This window comes from Choloepus didactylus, chromosome 25 (genome assembly GCF_015220235.1).
Source record: "Choloepus didactylus isolate mChoDid1 chromosome 25, mChoDid1.pri, whole genome shotgun sequence".
NCBI lineage: Eukaryota > Metazoa > Chordata > Mammalia > Pilosa > Megalonychidae > Choloepus > Choloepus didactylus.
The window spans coordinates 5,260,183-5,278,732 of NC_051331.1; the positions used below are offsets into that span (position 1 = coordinate 5,260,183).

General features: G+C 38.8%; 1 pseudogene; it reads right to left on the minus strand.

The window, feature by feature from the left end:
• Positions 1 to 363: 363 nt before the first annotated feature.
• On the minus strand, positions 364 to 1,284 carry LOC119520590 (annotated as a pseudogene).
• Positions 1,285 to 18,550: the final 17,266 nt, after the last annotated feature.

Here is an 18,550-nt window from a genome sequence, read left to right on the forward strand (position 1 = left end):
CAGTTCATTTCAGTAATTAGAAATGCAGCACACCTTCATCCATCCAACATTTCCTTTAAATTTATATGTACCCAATAACCACATTAAATAGTGACCTCTGAATATTCAGCTCTCAGAGTCAGTCTGGATACTGAATCCAGGGAATACAACAGAAGTTCAATGATTTAAAACAAACTACCAAAGTACACATGGTTTGGATGGATAAAGAGTAGAGATGGAATTCTAGAAAGCAGGCAAAAGGAGATTATGTTTCTAAACACTGATAAAAAATATCTAGATAGATACCTCAGTATTTAAACTCTGTTAATCATGAACAAATTTCTATCCTTGAGACAAAAGAGCCTTGTATATAGACAATGTTTCTCAGCTGAAGAGTTTTTTTAAGGCATGCTTTAGGTCCTTGTGTCTAAGACTGTAGATAAAGGGGTTCAGCATGGGAGTGACCACCGTGTACATCACTGAGGCTATTGCACTTGCCCTTGAAGTTTGGGCAACAGCAGAACTAAGATACACTCCAAGACCTGTACCATAAAACAGTGACACTACTGAGAGGTGAGACCCACATGTGGAAAATGCTTTATACTTGCCTCTAGCTGATGGAATTCCCAAAATAGCAGATAAAATCTTAGAGTAAGAGAAAAAGATCCCAGTGAGTGGAAAAATACCCACAATTCCAGTTACAAAGTATATCACTAGGTCACTGAGGAAGGTATTAGAACAAGCAAGCTGGACTACTTGATTAAGTTCACAAAAAAAGTGGGGGATTTCAAACTTGGTACAAAAAGACAATCGCAAAACCATTAAGCTCTGTAAGAGAGAGACCAGAATACTTAATACCCAGGATGCCAGCAGCAGAAGAACACAGAGCTGGGGGTTCATGATGACTGTGTAGTGCAGGGGATGACAGATGGCCACAAAGCGGTCATAGGCCATTGCAGCCAGGAGGAAGTTGTCCAATCCTCCAAAAAGAATAAAAAAGTACATCTAGGTGAGGCAGTTTCCATAAGTTATGATCTTGCTCTCTGTCTGGATAGTTAGCAGCATCTTTGGGACAGTGCTGGAGGTGAGACAGATATCCGTAAAAGACAGGTTAGAGAGGAAGAAGTACATGGGCATGTGGAGGTGGGAGTCAGAGATGATGGTCAGGATGATGAGTAGGTTCCCAATGAAGGTGACCAGGTACATTGTCAGGAACATCGAAAAGAGGAGGGGCTGCACTTCAGCATCTTCTGAGAGTCCCAGGAGGAAAAATTCTGAAACATGGGTTTGGTTTTCTGATTCCATGCAGCTGGTGAAACTGCTGGAAAAGAGCCTGAACAATGCAAATGTAACCACAGGCAGTGGTCAACAAATTAACATAAACACTCTGGTTATGTGTTAAGCTCATTAAATTAATTATTTGTATTTATTATATATAGATCTGAAGACCTTTAACTAAAAACACCATGAAAACAAATGCTCCTGCTTCTCTGTGATGCTGTTTCCAAACACCCATCATTGTCCATAACTGTAGACATGTTCCCAAGGCAATACTTTCCACTACAAATGGTCTTAGAGTTTATTTCATTCAACAATCATTTTGACCAGTCATTTTGTATCTTTTGATGAGAAGTCAGAGTCATAGATATGGTGTGATAGCACAAGATTTTGAATGTAATTCATATCAATTGCACACCTAAAATGTATCAGATGAGAATTTTTGAGTATGATATGGGCTACTACAATAAAAACTTCTAAAATACATAAATAAATAAAGATATTCAATCTTCATGAAATGTAGGATGATATTCTTAAGATGAGTTTCTTCCCAACTTAATTTATGCTTTCAACCAAAACCCATTCAAATGCCAGCAGGTTATTTTGTGTATATTGACAAACTAATTCTAAATTTTCTATGGAAATGCAAAAGACCAAGATAAACAAAATCATATGCACAAGGAGTACAAATCTGCAGGATGCATACTACCTGAGTTCAAGTCTAACAATCAAAACACAATAATCAAACACTGTTGTGTTGCTGAAATAGATACATTCACTATGTTAGAGAATTCAGAAATACACCCAAATAAATGCAGTCAACCAATATTTCACAAAGCAGCAAGGGCAATTCAATGGAGAAATTATGATCTTTCAACAATTGGTGCAGGAAGAATAGGATTCACACATGCAAAACAAAAGAGGAACTTACACACAGATTGCATATAGTTCCCCAAAATTAACTCAATATGAATCGTACACTTAAAAATGAAATGCAATAGTATAAAACTTCTAGAATAAAACATAGAAGAAAATCTAGAGGACAGGGCTTAGGTGATGAGTATTTAAATTTAGCACCCATGTCAGGATCCATGAGTGAAGAATATTTGTAAATCGGACTTTATTAAAATACAAAATTATTGCTCTGTGAAAGACATTGTTAAGGAATGAAAAGAAAATCCACAGATTTGGAGTAAATATTTAAAAAACATGTTTAATAAAAGATTTTTTATCCAAATATATGAAGACCTCTCAACACCAAACACTAAAAAAAGCAAGCATCCAGTTAATAAATAGGCAAAAGATCTGAACCAAATATGAACCAAACAAGATATGTAGTTGTAAATAAGCCAATAAAAGTAGTTCAAAATTATTTGCTATTGGGTGTTCCAGCTTGCTGAAGCTATCAGAATGCAAAATACCAGAAATGAATTGGCTTTTACAAAGGGGATTTATAAGGTTACAAATTTACTGTTCTAAAGCCATAAAAGTGTCCAAACTAAGGCATCAACAAGAGGATACCTTAACTGAAGAAAGGCTTATGGCATCTGGAACATCTCTGTCAGCTGGGAAGGCATGTGGCTGGCACACTAGTCCTTTGCTTCTGGGTTTTGGTTTCAAAATGACTTTCTCTAAAATGTGTCTGGGCTTTTGTCTCTCTTAGCTTCTCTCTCTTAGCTCTTGTGCATCCTTGCTTGTTCTCCCAGGGCATGTCTCTCTAAGCATATCAGATCCCCTCTTAGCTTCTCCAGGACAAACTCTGAGCTTCATCGCTTAGCTTAGCATTGCCAAACGTCTTTCTGTCTGAATCTCCAAGTGTCTGGGTCTGTGTCAGCTCTCAGCTCTCCTTTGGACTCCAGTAAACTAATGAAGACCCTCCTTCAATGGGTGGGGTCACATCTCCATGCAAATAATCTAATCAAAAGGTCACTCCCAAAACTGGATGGGTCACATCTATATGGAAAAACAATTAATCGAAAGATCCCACACATAATAACACTGCACCAACAAGATTCGACTTATAGAACATGTTTTGTTTTTTGTTTTTTTTTTTTTTGTTTTTTTTTTTGGTGGGGGACATAATAGATACAAGCCAGCACATTGGGGAATTGCAACAATAAACCTCAGTGTTACACCATCACACACTTATTAGAATAGCTACAAACCTAACCAGTGACAATACCAGAAGGCACTGAGGATAGGGTGCAATATAAATCCTCGATCATTGCTACTGAGAATACAAAATGTAGCAGAGCCAGAGGACAGTTTGGCAGCACCAAGTAAAACTAAACATTGCCTTACAATCTGTACTGGTTTGAAGCTTTTAAACCATGCTTGTGGGTGAAGATCTATTGGTGATAAGACCTTTTGATTGGATTGTTTCAATTGAGATGTGACACAGCCCATTCAAGGTGTGTCTTGGTCCTTTACTGGAGTTCTTTAAGAGGACAAAAGACAGGAGAAGCTGAGAAATCTCAGAGACAGAAAACTCCCAACAGAAGCAGAGAGAGCCTCTGAAGCCAGAAACTGAAAAGCAACAAAACCTAGGAGAGAAAAACCAGCAGAGTCCAGCCATGTGCCTTCTCATGTGATAGTGGTGACCCAAATACCAGTGGACTTTCTTCAGAGAAGGTATCCTCTTGTTGATGCCTTAATTTGAACATTCCATAGTTATAGAAGTATGAAGCCAATAACCCCAACTGTAAAAGCCAATCAATTTCTGGTATATTGCATTGTGGCAGCTTTAGCAAACTGAAACACCATGCAATACTGCAACTGTGCTGTCAGGTATACAGCTAATTTGAACACTTGAGTCCACACAAAAACTACATGTAAATGTTTATAGAAGCTTTACCTATATTCTCCAAAATCTAAAAACATCCATGATGTCCTTCAATAGCTGAGTGGATAAACACATTCCACTGTATCCATAAAATGGAATATTATTCAGTGATAAAAAGAGTCCATCCAGCCTCAAACCATCAAGGATGAATCTTAAATGTTTCTTGCTAATTGAAAGACCAGTCTAAATATACTACATAAGTATAATTTCAATTATGACACTGGACTAGGCAAAGCAATAGATACTCCAGAATGATCACTTTTCGCATAGGGATTGGGGAGAAGGCAGGAGGGTTGAATAAGTGAAGCACATGGGAATTTTAGAGCAGTGAAACTACTCTATATTATACAATAATTATAGACACATGATTTTATGCATTTGTTAAAACACACTGACCGTTACAATACAAACAGTGAGCCTTAATATATGCAAATAAAAGATTGATTCACAATATCAAGGAAATGCCTTCATGGAATGTAAAATGTGACAAAGCAATCTAACTGTATACAAATGTATGAAACACCCATGCAAGGGAATGAGTGGAAAAGGTGCTGAAATAATATTGGCTATGAATGGAGTCTGGAAAATGAAGGGAACAGAAGCTGTGTATAAGTGCTGTACAATTTTGGAGAAGTTTGTCCCACCAGGGTGTGGGCTAATAATTCTATTACTTCTATCCATGTACACTGGAATCAAACAAATAAGTACATGGATGGAAGATGAAGGGTATACATTTCTCACTGTAGTGTGGGAGGTTACACATAAGCAAGGGGAGGAGGCTAGAAGTTTCTATGTGGTGATGGTTTATAGTTAGACACAACACCATAAACTCATGAGTAGGTTAATACAGACACAGACAATTACATGCAGAAATATTTATGGATATGTGTACATGCACAGGTTAGTAGAAACATATATATTTCTTTCCTTTTCAGTGGTGGGGGCCTAGAGGTCTGGTAGCAAGGAGCACAGATAAAGCCCAGACCGTGGTGTTTAACATGATTCCCCATTAAAAATCTCCTGGGAGAAATGATGACTCTAGGCTTAGAAAAGAAGTCTATTAGAAGAGCCTTGAGCTTCTTGCAGTACCAAAAAGTAAGTAGGTGCTAAAATAAAGCCCTAATGATGGGGCTATATCAAAGAGACACAGGGCACAGCTCAAAGAGATCCCACTGGCAAACCTGAAAGAAACTGAACAACAAAATAAAGTAGTGTATCACAACCCAAAGTATAAAATAATCTCATGAGTCTATAATGATATACCTAAATTATTGAATATATAAATAAGCAGAGACAAATCTCCCATGCAGGAGAATTCCAGTAATTTATGTAGATGTTGTTTTCTCAAGAAGGAGCATAACTCCCACTCCTGAAGTGTAGGATTCACATAGTGACTTCTCCAAAGGTGATATAGATGGAAAAGTGGGGAAAGTGAGGATCTTTGAAGTAGGGAAACCTGGTAAACACTGCTGATCAAGTCAACATCAAAAAGAATAAGTCACATTGATAAGATGCACCTGTATACATGATGTAATGAAAATAGAACTTTATCTCTGGTGTTTCCTCTACAACTCATAATCGCAGTCTAACCATGAGAAGAACATCGTAAAAATTCCAACTGAGGATATTTTACAAAATACCTGACCAGCACTCCTCAGAAATATCCAGGTAAACAAAATCAAGTAGAGTCCAAGAAACTGTTATTTACAACAAATAAATGTAATATGAAATTTGGATGAAAGATATTCAGGATATGAGAATAGGTGAGAGGCTTAGGAACCTGTATCTACTATCCTTGAATTTTTTTCTGTAAGTCTAACACTCCCTTAAAAAATTAAGTTTATTACAAAGTAAAATTATTAGTGAACTGCAAAGCCCAGGAGACTGAAATCCAAGCTTCATTCCAGAAACAATTACATTCCTTGGCCAGAATATTACTCTGCTGTTAGTCTCATACTCTTCATCAATTAAATCAGAAGAGGGACAACAATTTCAAAGATAGTTTAAAGAATTAAATAAAATAATGAATACAAAATGTTTGACATTGTGCCCTAGTATTAAGAGAGAATATTTCTATATATTATGATTCAACCCCACAGAGATTCATTACCCAAATCTCCATCGCCACTTCCACTGTGCTATTGCCATCCTTATTAACTCTCCAGGAATTGGACAACAGAATTCATCCACAGCTAGCTTTCCACAGGGCAAGACATTTCATGAACATCACTTCCTATAAACCCTGCATTGGCTCCTCAATAAATTCAAACATAAATATCAGTCTCGTGGACAAAACACAAGGCTCTCTGTTATCTGGCTGCTGCAAATATGTCCAGGCTCATGTTCCACTTTTCACTCCCAAGCACTCATTATTCAACAGATGCTAAGAAATACATTTAATACCCAACCACAACTTACAGTCATATTGATCCCATATTTGTGACACTTCTAACGCATTCTCCTTCTGGAATCCTTCAAGGCTCAGTAAAATTATCCATGCCCTTGTGAAGCCTTCACTCACCTACACAGGTTGAGCTCAAATTTCTGGGTTCTCTTCATCAGGATTTTGGTGCCACCTCAGGGTATTGCATGTGCTCATTTCTATGCCTCTTGCCATATTTAGATGTAATCTTTGAAACAGAGAAAAATGTCTTACTTATTTCTTTATACCTAGAATAATATTCAGTTCCTACCATGAAGTATTTTATGAATAAATGTTTGTTGAAAGACTTAAAGAAAAAAATGGATGAATGTGGTTAAATAGATACTTCCATGAGGGAAGCCCCATGAGTGAGAGCTAAAGCCAAATGAGACAAATGAAAAAAAGATGTTTTACTGTATCTCTTACCTCCCTCCACAATCATTCTTTTTAACAAGGCTGGATATTGTGTGATTAGGCTTTCTTTATGTTTTTTTTCCCATTTTTGCCTCTCTGGTGAAGATTCATTGACTCACTCAGAAATCATCAAAGAAGGGTCTGGGGTCCCAAATGCAGATTATTCCTTGAATGAAGGATGAAGTTGGAAGCTCTGCTCCCACAAAGGGCAGGGAGATGGAAGGACTCATGAGGTCTCTAGAAGGCAAAATTTCATTTCCTCCTCACCAGAGATTAGTAAAATAGAATTGAGATAGTATAGGGGAAGCTTTTAGAGTTTCCTTGCCTTTAGGGATTTTGTTCCCATGAGTGTCATGAGTGATGTATTCTTTTGTCTCTCCTCTCCTGGAGATAGTTAGTTCTCTGGAGGTAAGAAAGACAAACACAGTGCAAACTTGTGCTAATGTTCACATTTGGGAGATAGCTTGGAACTTGATGTTCATCTCTTATCCTGGTGGACTCCTTCCCCCCAAGAGGTTGCCTCTCTTTAGCTGAGTGTTCTAGTATTTCAACATCTCCCATAGTGATTTCCCCTATCTCTGATTCTAGAGAAAGATTCTGGATACACTGAAACATCCTCTGATTCTCATCTGTCTCCTCCTGTGTTGAATCTGATTCTGTTGGGATGCCCTCACTAAATGGTGCATCCTCTTGTTTCTCTACCTCTCCCTTTCCCCTCCAAGGTTAGCAATATCTTTCAAACTCACTCAATCATTTGTTTTCATTCATTCAACAAATATTTATTCAGCAAATACTGTATGGTAAGCACTAAATTATGGTCTGAGGATTGTGAAAAGAATAAGATTCTGTGCTTCCACTCAAACTGTCTCAAAAGGTCAAGAGACATGGAAATAAATGAAAGCAACACCCTAAGGTGGTTGTGCAGTCAGTCCTGTGAAGTGTAATTCCATGTGAATGAGGAGCAGCTTTTCTGTTTCTGCTAAAATTGCTCCTGGGGTTTACATAGGGATTATGTTCAACTTTAGATCACTTGGGATATTACTGACAGTTTATAATATTAATTCTTCCTATAGAATGACACAGGCAGTCTTGCCATTTACTTGGGTCCTCTCTAGTTGTCTTCAGCAGGGTTTTGTAGTTTTCAGTGTACAAGTCCATCACTTCTTGAGTTCAACTTATACCCAAGTGTTCTCTTTTTGTTTTTTTAATTTAAGATGCTATTCCCAGTGAATTCTTTTAAACTTCCAGTTAGGAATCTTCTTAAGTATAAAACACAAATAATTTTTTACTATTGTAGCTTGCATTGGACTTGAATTGTTTATGAACTCAACAAGTTTATTGTAGATCATTTTGTATTTTCTATATAAAGTTTTATGTCATCTTGAATAAACATAGTTTTACTTCTTCCATTCCAGATGGATGCTTTTCACTTTTTCCATTGCCTAATACTTTTGGGAGAGACTTGCAGTACAAAACTGAATAAAAATAGTGAAATTGGGCATCCTTGTCTTGTTCCAGACCTCAAGGGGAAGGCCATCACTTTATCAGCATTGACTATATGATGAGCTTTATTCTATGTGTCATGAAAGGGTGCTGGATCTGTCAAATGCATTTTCCAAATCAAATGAAATTATCATGTGAATTACTCCTTCATTCTGTTAGTGTGATGTACTACACTGATTTATTTTATTATGGTAAACACCCTTGCATTCACAACATAAATCCAATTTGGTCATGGGGGATAATTCTTTTACACTTCTGTTGGATTCAATTTGCTAGTATTTTCTTATGGAGTTTGCATCTATATTCATGAGGGAAATTGATTCTTAGTTTCCTTTTTTATTATGTCTTTATTTAGCTTTGCATATCACATTAATGTTACCACCATAGAATGAATTAGGGAGAGTTCCCTCTGCTTCTATTTGGAAGAGTTGGCAAATTATTGGAGTTAATTATTTGAATATTTGATGAAATTCATCATTGAAGCTATTGGTTCTGGACTTATCTTTGGGAAGTTTTTGGTTGCTAATTAAATCCCTTTACTTATTATAGATCCATTGATATCTTCTATTTCTTCTTGAGTCAAATTAGGTAAGTAGTGTATTTCTAAGAATTTGTCCATTACTTCCAAATTATTTAGATTGTTAATTGTTTAGAGCATTCACTTATAATCTTTTAATATCTACAATACCTAATAATGTCCTCAATTTCATTTCACATTTTGCTAATTTACATTCTCTCCTTCCTTTCTCTTTCTTAGCTAAAATTTTGCAATTTTATTGCTGTTTTCCCTAGAACCAATCTCTATTGACACACCCCATAACTCCTCTCTCCTTCCAGACCTATAACTACACTAAAGTTCCAACAGGCCCCAAAAGGTGAGGTACAAAGTGTGACCCACAAGGTGTGCTGCCCTCCAAATGTACTGCATGCCTTTTCCAATGTATACCGACAGAAATCAGGGAAATATGCATGGGAATAGATATCAAGTATGTGGGATAATATAATGTTGGAAGGAGCATAAAGTTAGATCAGGCTGTAAGTGTTGAACTGGCCCTGAATTAGTCAGGATTCTCTAAGGTAACAGAACCAACAAGAGATATCTATAAATATAAGATTTTATAAAAGTGTCTCCTGCAGCTGTGGGTATACATGATGCCAAATTCCGTAGGGAAAGCTGCAAGCTGGTGACTCTGATGAAGGTTTTTGTTGAATTCCCCAGGGGAGGCTGGCTCGCAGAAGTAGAGATGAAAATTCTATCTTCTGATCTGCTGAAGCCATCACTTCTCCTTTTAAATCATTCAACTGATTGGAATAAATGTCTCTCATTGCTGAAGACACTCCCTTGGTTGATTGTAGGTGTAATCAGTCATAGATGTAATCCACTTACTGATGATTTAAGTCCACAAAATGTCCTTGAAATAATGGTTACAACAGTGCTTGCTTGACCAGACAATTGGGCACCATTAACTGAGCACATTTACACATAAACCCAACAATCATAGGTCCACTAGGCAGAGACTCTGGATTCAATCATGTAACATGAGGGGTTAGAAAGGGGTGGATCAGTATGTTCAGTTCACTGGCTGAAGCATGGACCAAACAGTAGCCTATATGATGTGAGGTTGAAATGCCAGACCTACCCTTGTATAATGTAAAATGAGGGAAACCAAAGGCATAGGGAGATTGGAATGTTAGAGCAGATTTATCATGTCTGACCTGCTCACACACTCCAGGAATGTACAGAGGACTCACCTTTCACAACTGTGAGCAATAATTTTGTTAGACTATTTCCATCATCCCTGAAGGAACCTCTGTTCACTTTTTTTGTATATATGATAATAGTGTAGGAACTGCTGTCTTGAACTTGGATCCATAAACACTTGGCAGAAACCAAGAAACTTGGCAACACTTAATTGCCAAGACAAGGTGGGAGTGGCTACTGTAATCAAGATCAGACTCAAAGCTGTGATCAGAATATTCTGACTCATAGGGACATGTGGCATTGGATAGTTGATCTTGGGGTACCTAGAAGTGAAATGGATGGGCAGTCAACTGGATTCTTACTTGATATCCATAAGCACAAGAGTTCTAGGTCAACTGAACAAAAGCCTTACTTGAATCACAAAACAAATTCATAGCCCATCAGTCACTTCCCAGACTTGGGTCATCTTACAAGCCCAGCACCCATGGAAGGAAGCCAACATCAGGACACTGTGGGGAAGGATGCTGCTATACGACCAAAAATGTATACTGCCGACCTAACTTCCAGCATTCCCCAAGTAGAACAATGGCCTTTTATCTGGATGATTGTGCATTTTGGAAAAGGAAATGATCAGACATTTCAGGGGTTACCAAACACTAGCTCTGAACTGATGTTAATTCCACAAGACCCAAAATGACACCAGAATCCCTGAGTAAATGTAGGAATTTATGGAGGTCAGGTGATCAATGGAGTTTTTGCTCAGGTCTGTCTATACAGCGATTCCAGTTGATTACCAATCCCTTTCTGTGGTTGTTTTTCCCATTCCAGAATGCATAATTGAAATAGACACATTCTGCACCTGACAGAATCCCCACACTGCTTACTTGACATGTGGAATGAGAGATGTTATGGCAGGAAAGGCCTAGTGGAAGCCACTGGAACTGTCTCTATCTAGAAACATAGTGAAACAAAAGCAATACCACGTTCCTGGAGGGATTGCAGGGATTAGTGCCCCCATCAAGGACTTGAAAGATGTGGGAGTGTTGATTCCCACAAAATCTCCATTCAATTCTCCTCGGTGGCCTGTGCAGAAAACAGATGGATCTTGGAAGATGACAGCTGATTTTTGTAAAGTTAACCATGTGGGGACTCCAATAGCAGCTGCTGTTCCTTATATGATATCACTGTTTGAGGAAATAGAAGATGTTTGAAGACATTTGAAGGTTATTGAAGACTATTTGAGGATATTATTTTTAGTTGAGGTGTAGCCAAATAAATCAGGATGGGTCCTAATCTTAATACTGGAGGACTTATTGAGAAGGCCATAGAGAGAAAGCCAGAGGAAAGGGCAGGAAGGCAATGGAACCTAGAAGGGAAAAGCAAAGACATCATTATCTGTATTGCCTTTTGAGAGAATGCTGAGGATCTGAGCATTCTTGGCAGCCAACCCCAGAACTCCACTGCCTACAAGGACTGTGCCTAGCTTACACCTCAATTTGGACTTTTTCTAGCCTCAAAAGATTGAGCTGAAATTCCTATTGGTTAAGCCAACCCATGGTATAGTCTTTCTTGTAACAGTTGGGAATCTAATACACCTGAAATACACCTTCATGTCCGAACTCGAGGATATATCATCTCTGTAGGCCAATGTCATAATCTAGTCTGCAGAAAAATTGATCATCTCTCACTTCCAAAGCCCATCACTCTGGTCCATTATATTGATATTATGCTGATTTAACCTAGCAAATGAGAAGTAGCAACTACTCCAGACTTATTGGAAAGGTATTTGCATGTCAGAGTGTAGCAGAACAAATCAACCAAAATTCAGGAGACTTCCAACTCAGTGAAATTTCTATGTGTCCAGTGTTGTGGAGTGTGTAGAGATTTCCCTTCTAAGACAAAGGATAAGGTGTGGCATCTGGCTCTTCCTATGACCCCAAAATAACACCTATTTGGCAACTTTGGATTTGATGTATTCCTCATTTGGGTATGGTTTTCCAGCCCATTTACTGAGTGCCCTGACAAGCTGCTAGATTTGAGTGATAACTTGTAAAAAAAGGGAGAGTATGCCACAGGTCCAGTCCACTGTGCAAGCTGCTCTGCCACTTGAGTCACATGTTCCAAATGGTGCTAGAAGTTTCACTGGAAAATAGAGAGGACATTTGGAGCCTTTGGCACAACCCTATGGTAGAACCACAATGAAGACCCTAAGGAACTGGGAGCAAAACCCTAACATCCTCTTTAGATAACTGCTCTCCTTTTGAAAAATACATTTTTCCATTCCTGGGTCTTAGTAGAGGGTGTATGCTTTATTAACCACAGGCAGCCAAGTTACCATGAGACCTGAGTTGCTCTCATGAGTACTTTCTGATCCACCAAGCACTAAATTTGGGAGTGCACAGCAGCACTCCATCATCAAATTGAACTAGCATATAAGAGATCCTGTTCACACAAGCCCTGAAAGCACGAGAAAGTTGCAGGAGGAAGTGTACAAAATGCCCTTGTCCCCCACTCCTGCTTCACTGCCTTCTGTTTCCCAAGCAGCTGCTATGGTTTTTGAGATGTTCCCTATGATGAATTGACTGAGGAAAGAAAATTTGGATCTTGTTTTGAGATGGTTCTGCATGAAATATAGGTGCCACCTTTAAGTGGATAGCTGAAGCACTGCAGCTCCTTTCTAGGCTATCCTTGAAGGGCAGTGGTGGATGGAATGCTCCCAGTCAGAAGAACTTTGAGCAGAGCACCTGGTCACTCATTTTGCTTGGAAAGAGAAATGGCTGGAGGTGCATTTGTGGGCAGTAACCAGTGATTTGGTTATGTGCTCAGGGATTTGGAAGAAACATACTTGGAAAATAGGTGACAAAGAAGTCAGGAGTAAAAGCCAGGGGAATTCAGGACAAAGAAGTCAGGGGGAAGTCTATGTGTATACATCTTTCTCAATGAGTGAAAATCAGGAAAGTATTTTGACCCATGTGAATGCTCACCAGAAGGTGACTTCAGCAGAAGAAGATTTTGATAATCAGTGGATAGGATAACCCATGCTGTGGTGTATTAATCAGCTTTCTGTAGGGAAAGAGAACCAACAGAAGGTGTCTGCAAATATTCTCAGATTTTTGGAAGAATTTTCTCATGCAATTGTGGGGATGCACAAGTCCAAATTCTGGAGGGTGGGCTGGAAGCTTGAAACTATGAAGAAAGTCCTTGATGAATTCTACAGGACAAGGTGGATTGCTGAGGTAGAGATGTAAATTCTCTCTTCTGACTGCTGAAATCATCCCTTCTCCCTTTAGAACATTCAAATGACTGGATGAGATATCTCTCACTGTTGAAGGCCATTTCCTGAGTTGATTGTAGATGCATTCAAGGATAAATGCAATCAACTTACTGATGAGTTAAGTGCATGAAATGGCCTCACAGTAGCAATCAGCCAGTTCTTGCTTGGACAAACAACTGAATGAAATCACCTGGCCAAGTAGACACAGGAACACAACCATCACAGTCCACTCCTTGTCAATTTGGCAGCCATACAAATCACCTTAAACCATACTTGAGCTCTAAATAAGAACAATAACAGCCATATTTCCACCTAACAATACTCAACTGTCCTGCATATAACCTGAAATGTACTAAATCTCTTCAGAATAAGGTGCAAGTCCTGGTAATGTTCACTCTACAAACAGAGGAATGAGGGCTGCTTGATTAGGGGAGATGGCTACACGTTTATAAGTCACAGAAAGGTTACTCTCTTTAGGTGAAGGTTGGATGGCAGATTCCTCAGGGCAGACTAAAGTTCTGGAGGTTGTTTCCTAAGGGCAGACCATTATAGTTTTGTCTGGTAAAAATAACCCACAATCTAAGATTTCAATGTCTCCACCCCCATTATTATCAACCTGTCTGCCCCCATACAGATTGTAGGTCTTTCAATCATGATTCTCCACATATCATACACCAGTCTGGATTAGGAGGAATGCCTGAGATCACAGCATAAAATCAGTCAGTAAAAACTGCAGACCCAAGCTGGAGACCCCTACCCCCACAGTAGCCCAAACTGCAAAACCTCACTGTAGTAGAAAGCAGCACTTTCTCAACAAGCGAATATACCTCAGTCCAGCTCCATCTGGGGTTTTAATTAACAAATGGGGACTGCTCAATAAAAGCTACAAATCCCCAACAAGCAGAGGCTTTTAGTGATGACTGACCTTAAAGAGCTGGAAGATTTCTCTGTCCCAGGAGGGGAAACCCAGAGGACCAGGTGCTATATCTGGCTGATGGGTGAAACTGGGGGGTGGGGGCATAGACTGACCCTGAAAGGGGGCTTTCTGTCCCTTTTTCTCTCTCTCAACCCCAGATGCTCAGTGGAGAAAGCCTCAGCCATTTTCAGTTCCCAGCACTCTGACCCAGACAAGGGTGGAGATAGCAGAGTCAGAGAGACAAAGAGCATATTTAAATGCAGATGATAACTCCCTAGGGTGTGTATCTTCCTTAAGAGGAGGGAGATGGTGCTCAGCTCTACTACCTGCCTTCCATTCAGAGCCAAACACCAGATACTGGGAGAAAACAGCCAAAACAGAAACTAAGCAGGCCACAACTCCATACACCAGTCAGGGGTGATGGGCAGGTTAGGAAAAGAACAGCAGCTTGAATCCTCACAAGGTGTGTCAATCTTCTAAGACACACCCTCAGGGAAACCTGATACTGAATATTGCCCCCCTTCTGAGACCTGAGCCCATTCTGGTCTGGGAAAACCTGATTGGCGTAATCAAGGAAACCAGATGCCTAGACAACAGAAAACTACAACCTACACTAAGAGAAATGAAGTTATGGCCCAGTCAAAGGAACAAACTTACACATCAACTGAGATACAGGAATTGAAACAACTAAGGCTAAATCAATTCAAAAAGTTTAGGGAAGATATGGCAAAAGAGATGAAGCATATAATGAAAACACTGGGTGTACATAAGGTAGAAATTGAAAGTTCAAAAAAAGAACTGGCAGAATCTATGGAAATGAAAGGCACAACACAAGAGATGAAAGACACAATGGAGACATACAACAGCAGATCGCAAAAGGCAGAAGAAAACACTCAGGAACTGGAGAACAAGACACTTGAAATCCTACACACAAAAGAACAGATATGGAAAAGAATGGAAAAATATGAGCAACGTCTCAGGGAATTGAGCGACAACATGAAATGCATGAATGTACATGTCATGGGTGTCCCAGAAGGAGAAGAGAAGGGAAAAGGGGACAGAAGCAATAACAGAAGAAATAATCAATGAAAACTTCCCATCTCTTATGAAAGATATAAAATTACAGATCCAAGAAGTGCAGCATACACCAAACAGAATAGATCTGAATAGGCCTATGTAAAGACACTTAATAATCAGATTACCAAACACCAAAGACAAAGAGAGAATCCTGAATGCAGCAAGAGAAGAGCAATCCATCACATACAAAGGAAGCTTGATAATACTGTGTATGGATTGCTCAGTAGAAACCATGGAGGCAAGAAAGAAGGGGGTGATATATTTAACATACTGAAAGAGGAAAACCACCAACCAGAATCCTATATCTGGCAAAACTGTCCTTCAAATATGAGGGAGAGTTTAAAATATTCTCTGACAAACAGACAATGACAGTTTGTGAAAAATCTACCTGCTGGAGAGGAAATATTAAAGAGAGCAATGCAGACAGATAGGAAAAGGCAGGAGTGAGAGATTTGGAACCCAGTTTTGGGTGACAGTAGCACAGCAATGTAAGTACACTGAACAAAGATGACTGTGAGTATTTTGAAAGAGGAAATTTAGGAGCATGTGGGACACCAGAAGGAAAGAGGGAAGATAAAGCCTGGGACTTTATAATTCAGTGAAACCTAGAGTGCTCAACAATTGGGATAAAATGTACAAATATGGTTTAAAGGAGGGAAAAGAAATGAATGTCAACCTTGCAAGATGTTAAAAATAGGGTGGTATTGGGGAAAAATACAATCAAAGCAAACTAAAGACTATAATTAACAGAAACATTGTATTATGCTTCCTTTAATGTAACAAAGGCAATATGCCAAAGCTAAATGCATATAAGAGGGGGACATATGGGAGGGGATGGGACTCTTGGCACTGGTGATGTTGTCTGACTCTATTCTACTTTAGCTTAATGCTATCTTTTTTTTGTTGCTTCTTAGATGACAATTTTTTCTTTTTTCTCTTTCTTTTTTTTTTTTTTCTTTTGTCTCTACCTTCTTGGACTCTTCCTCCTTCTTTGTGGAAGAAATGGCGATGTCCTTATATAGATAATAGTGATGGTGGTGAATACATAAATATGTGACTATACAGGGAAAAAAAGAAGTAATAGCTGAGTAACACAAAAATTGGAAAAGACACAAAAGGAGAAAAAAATCCAACCCCAAACACCATTAATTTCTTAGTAAACATTTTGATACATTTAAAAAATTCAAACACATTGAACCATTATGAAATAAACAGACACTTCCTGCTTCTGTGTGCTGATAGGAAATTTTCATTGATTATTTCCTCCATTATTGCTTCTGCCCTTTTTGCTTTCTCTTCTCCTTCTGGGACACCCATGACACATACATTCATGTGTTTCATGTTGTCATTCAATTCCCTGAGGCATTGCTCATATTTTTCTATTCCTTTCTGGGTCTGTCTTTGAGCCCTGAAATCACAGCCAATTAATTATTCCACTAACACAAATGATGCATGTAGGTCATCCTTCCAAATGATTAGTCAGAGTTCCTTTTATACCTTATTCCTCAGACTATAAATAAATGGTTTGAGCATAGCCATGACCACAGCATATACCATTGAGGCTGGTGCACTTGCCTGTGTGTTGTGTGCAGCAGCAGAATTAAACCATGTCTCTAGGCTGCAGCAGTAAAGTTAGGAGACAATGGAGAGGTCAGACACACAGTTGGAAAATGACTTATGCTTCACCTGAGCTGATGAAATTGCACTTATGGAGGAAAAAAATACAATGGAAGAGCAAAGAATTCCAGCGAGGATCCCATACCCAGCAACCCACTTGCAAAATATGTCACTATGTCACTGATGAAGTTGGCAAGACAGGCAAGTTGGATCATCTGATTAATTCACAATAAAAGCAGGGAATTTCCATGTCTGTGCAAAAGCACAGCTGCAACAATATTGAGTTTTATAATAAGTAATTTAGGACAGATGATAGCTCCCTAGAGTTATCCAAAACTCCAAAAGAGGAAGAGTTGAAATTCCAGTTCATCCAAAAACCCCAGAAGAACGAAGTCTGAAGTTTCCCTTTTGTTCCATTGGTTTTTATATGGTCCAATAGTGGATACAGCAGGTTCCTTTTTCCACTTTTCTTTGGTAGTCTTGTTTTCTTTATTATTCTTTCATTTTGGGTTTTTATCTGTTTAAGACAATCCAATGGGCACACCCCAGTCCTTATTCTGTACCTCACACAATATTGAAAAGATTTCCCCAACCATTCTCTATAAAACCTGCACATGCCATGATTATCTATTATTCTGATTTATCTTTCTTCTTATGATGTATCCCCAAGGACATTATGTCATATACACTTATTTCATTTTACTCTGACTCCTGTTGTAAAATATAAGATCCAAGAGATTGAAGACTACTCTAGCTTTTTTCACCTGTGCATTGTCACAGAGGTTTCTGAATGTCTGCGTATTTAATAGAAATAAATTTTAAGCACACTTAAATATATATATATATTATTTTTTTAGTCAAACAAGGAAACAATCTGGGTGAATTCTTGGCTCTGTGCTATGAATCATTGAACCTCAGATGACCTCAGATACAAATTCTTAGCTTCCATTCTAGCTGGTACATTCCTATAGATTCTACTGGGCTCTCCAATCCACCTGGATGGTACCTCTGAGAGGAAGATCATCCTGTGAATGTCTCAATTTCTTTGTGGGTGCCTGGTAATGAACTGACACTCTGTCACCAGACAAGGAAGTAGGAAGGAGTTGGGTATCAGTCCACAGACTTCTGGCACCAAAGAAACAACCATGTCCCATCCAGCCCAACATTATAGAGAGTGAGGGACAGCAGAAGAGGAGACATTTACAGCTTTCCTTTAGCTGCTTATTACTGCATTTCCCTCTGTCCCTCATTAGCACATTTCATTGTAGCTTTATCCCCTGAGCCATTATTTTCCTTTGGGACACTGGCCAAGAGACAATGAAAATGGTTCCTATTGACTCTGTTCCCAAGAATCCAGATTGCATCAGGTGAATCCAGCTTTTATCTTTCCTCTTCTTCACAGATTCTGCTGGATTGCATAGGTCTCACCTTCTAGCACCTTTCCCATCCTTTGAATTAAAGTTTTCACCATGTCTATGACTGATAAAACCATCTCCACTAGTCCCTTGGATTTCCAAGCATTGACT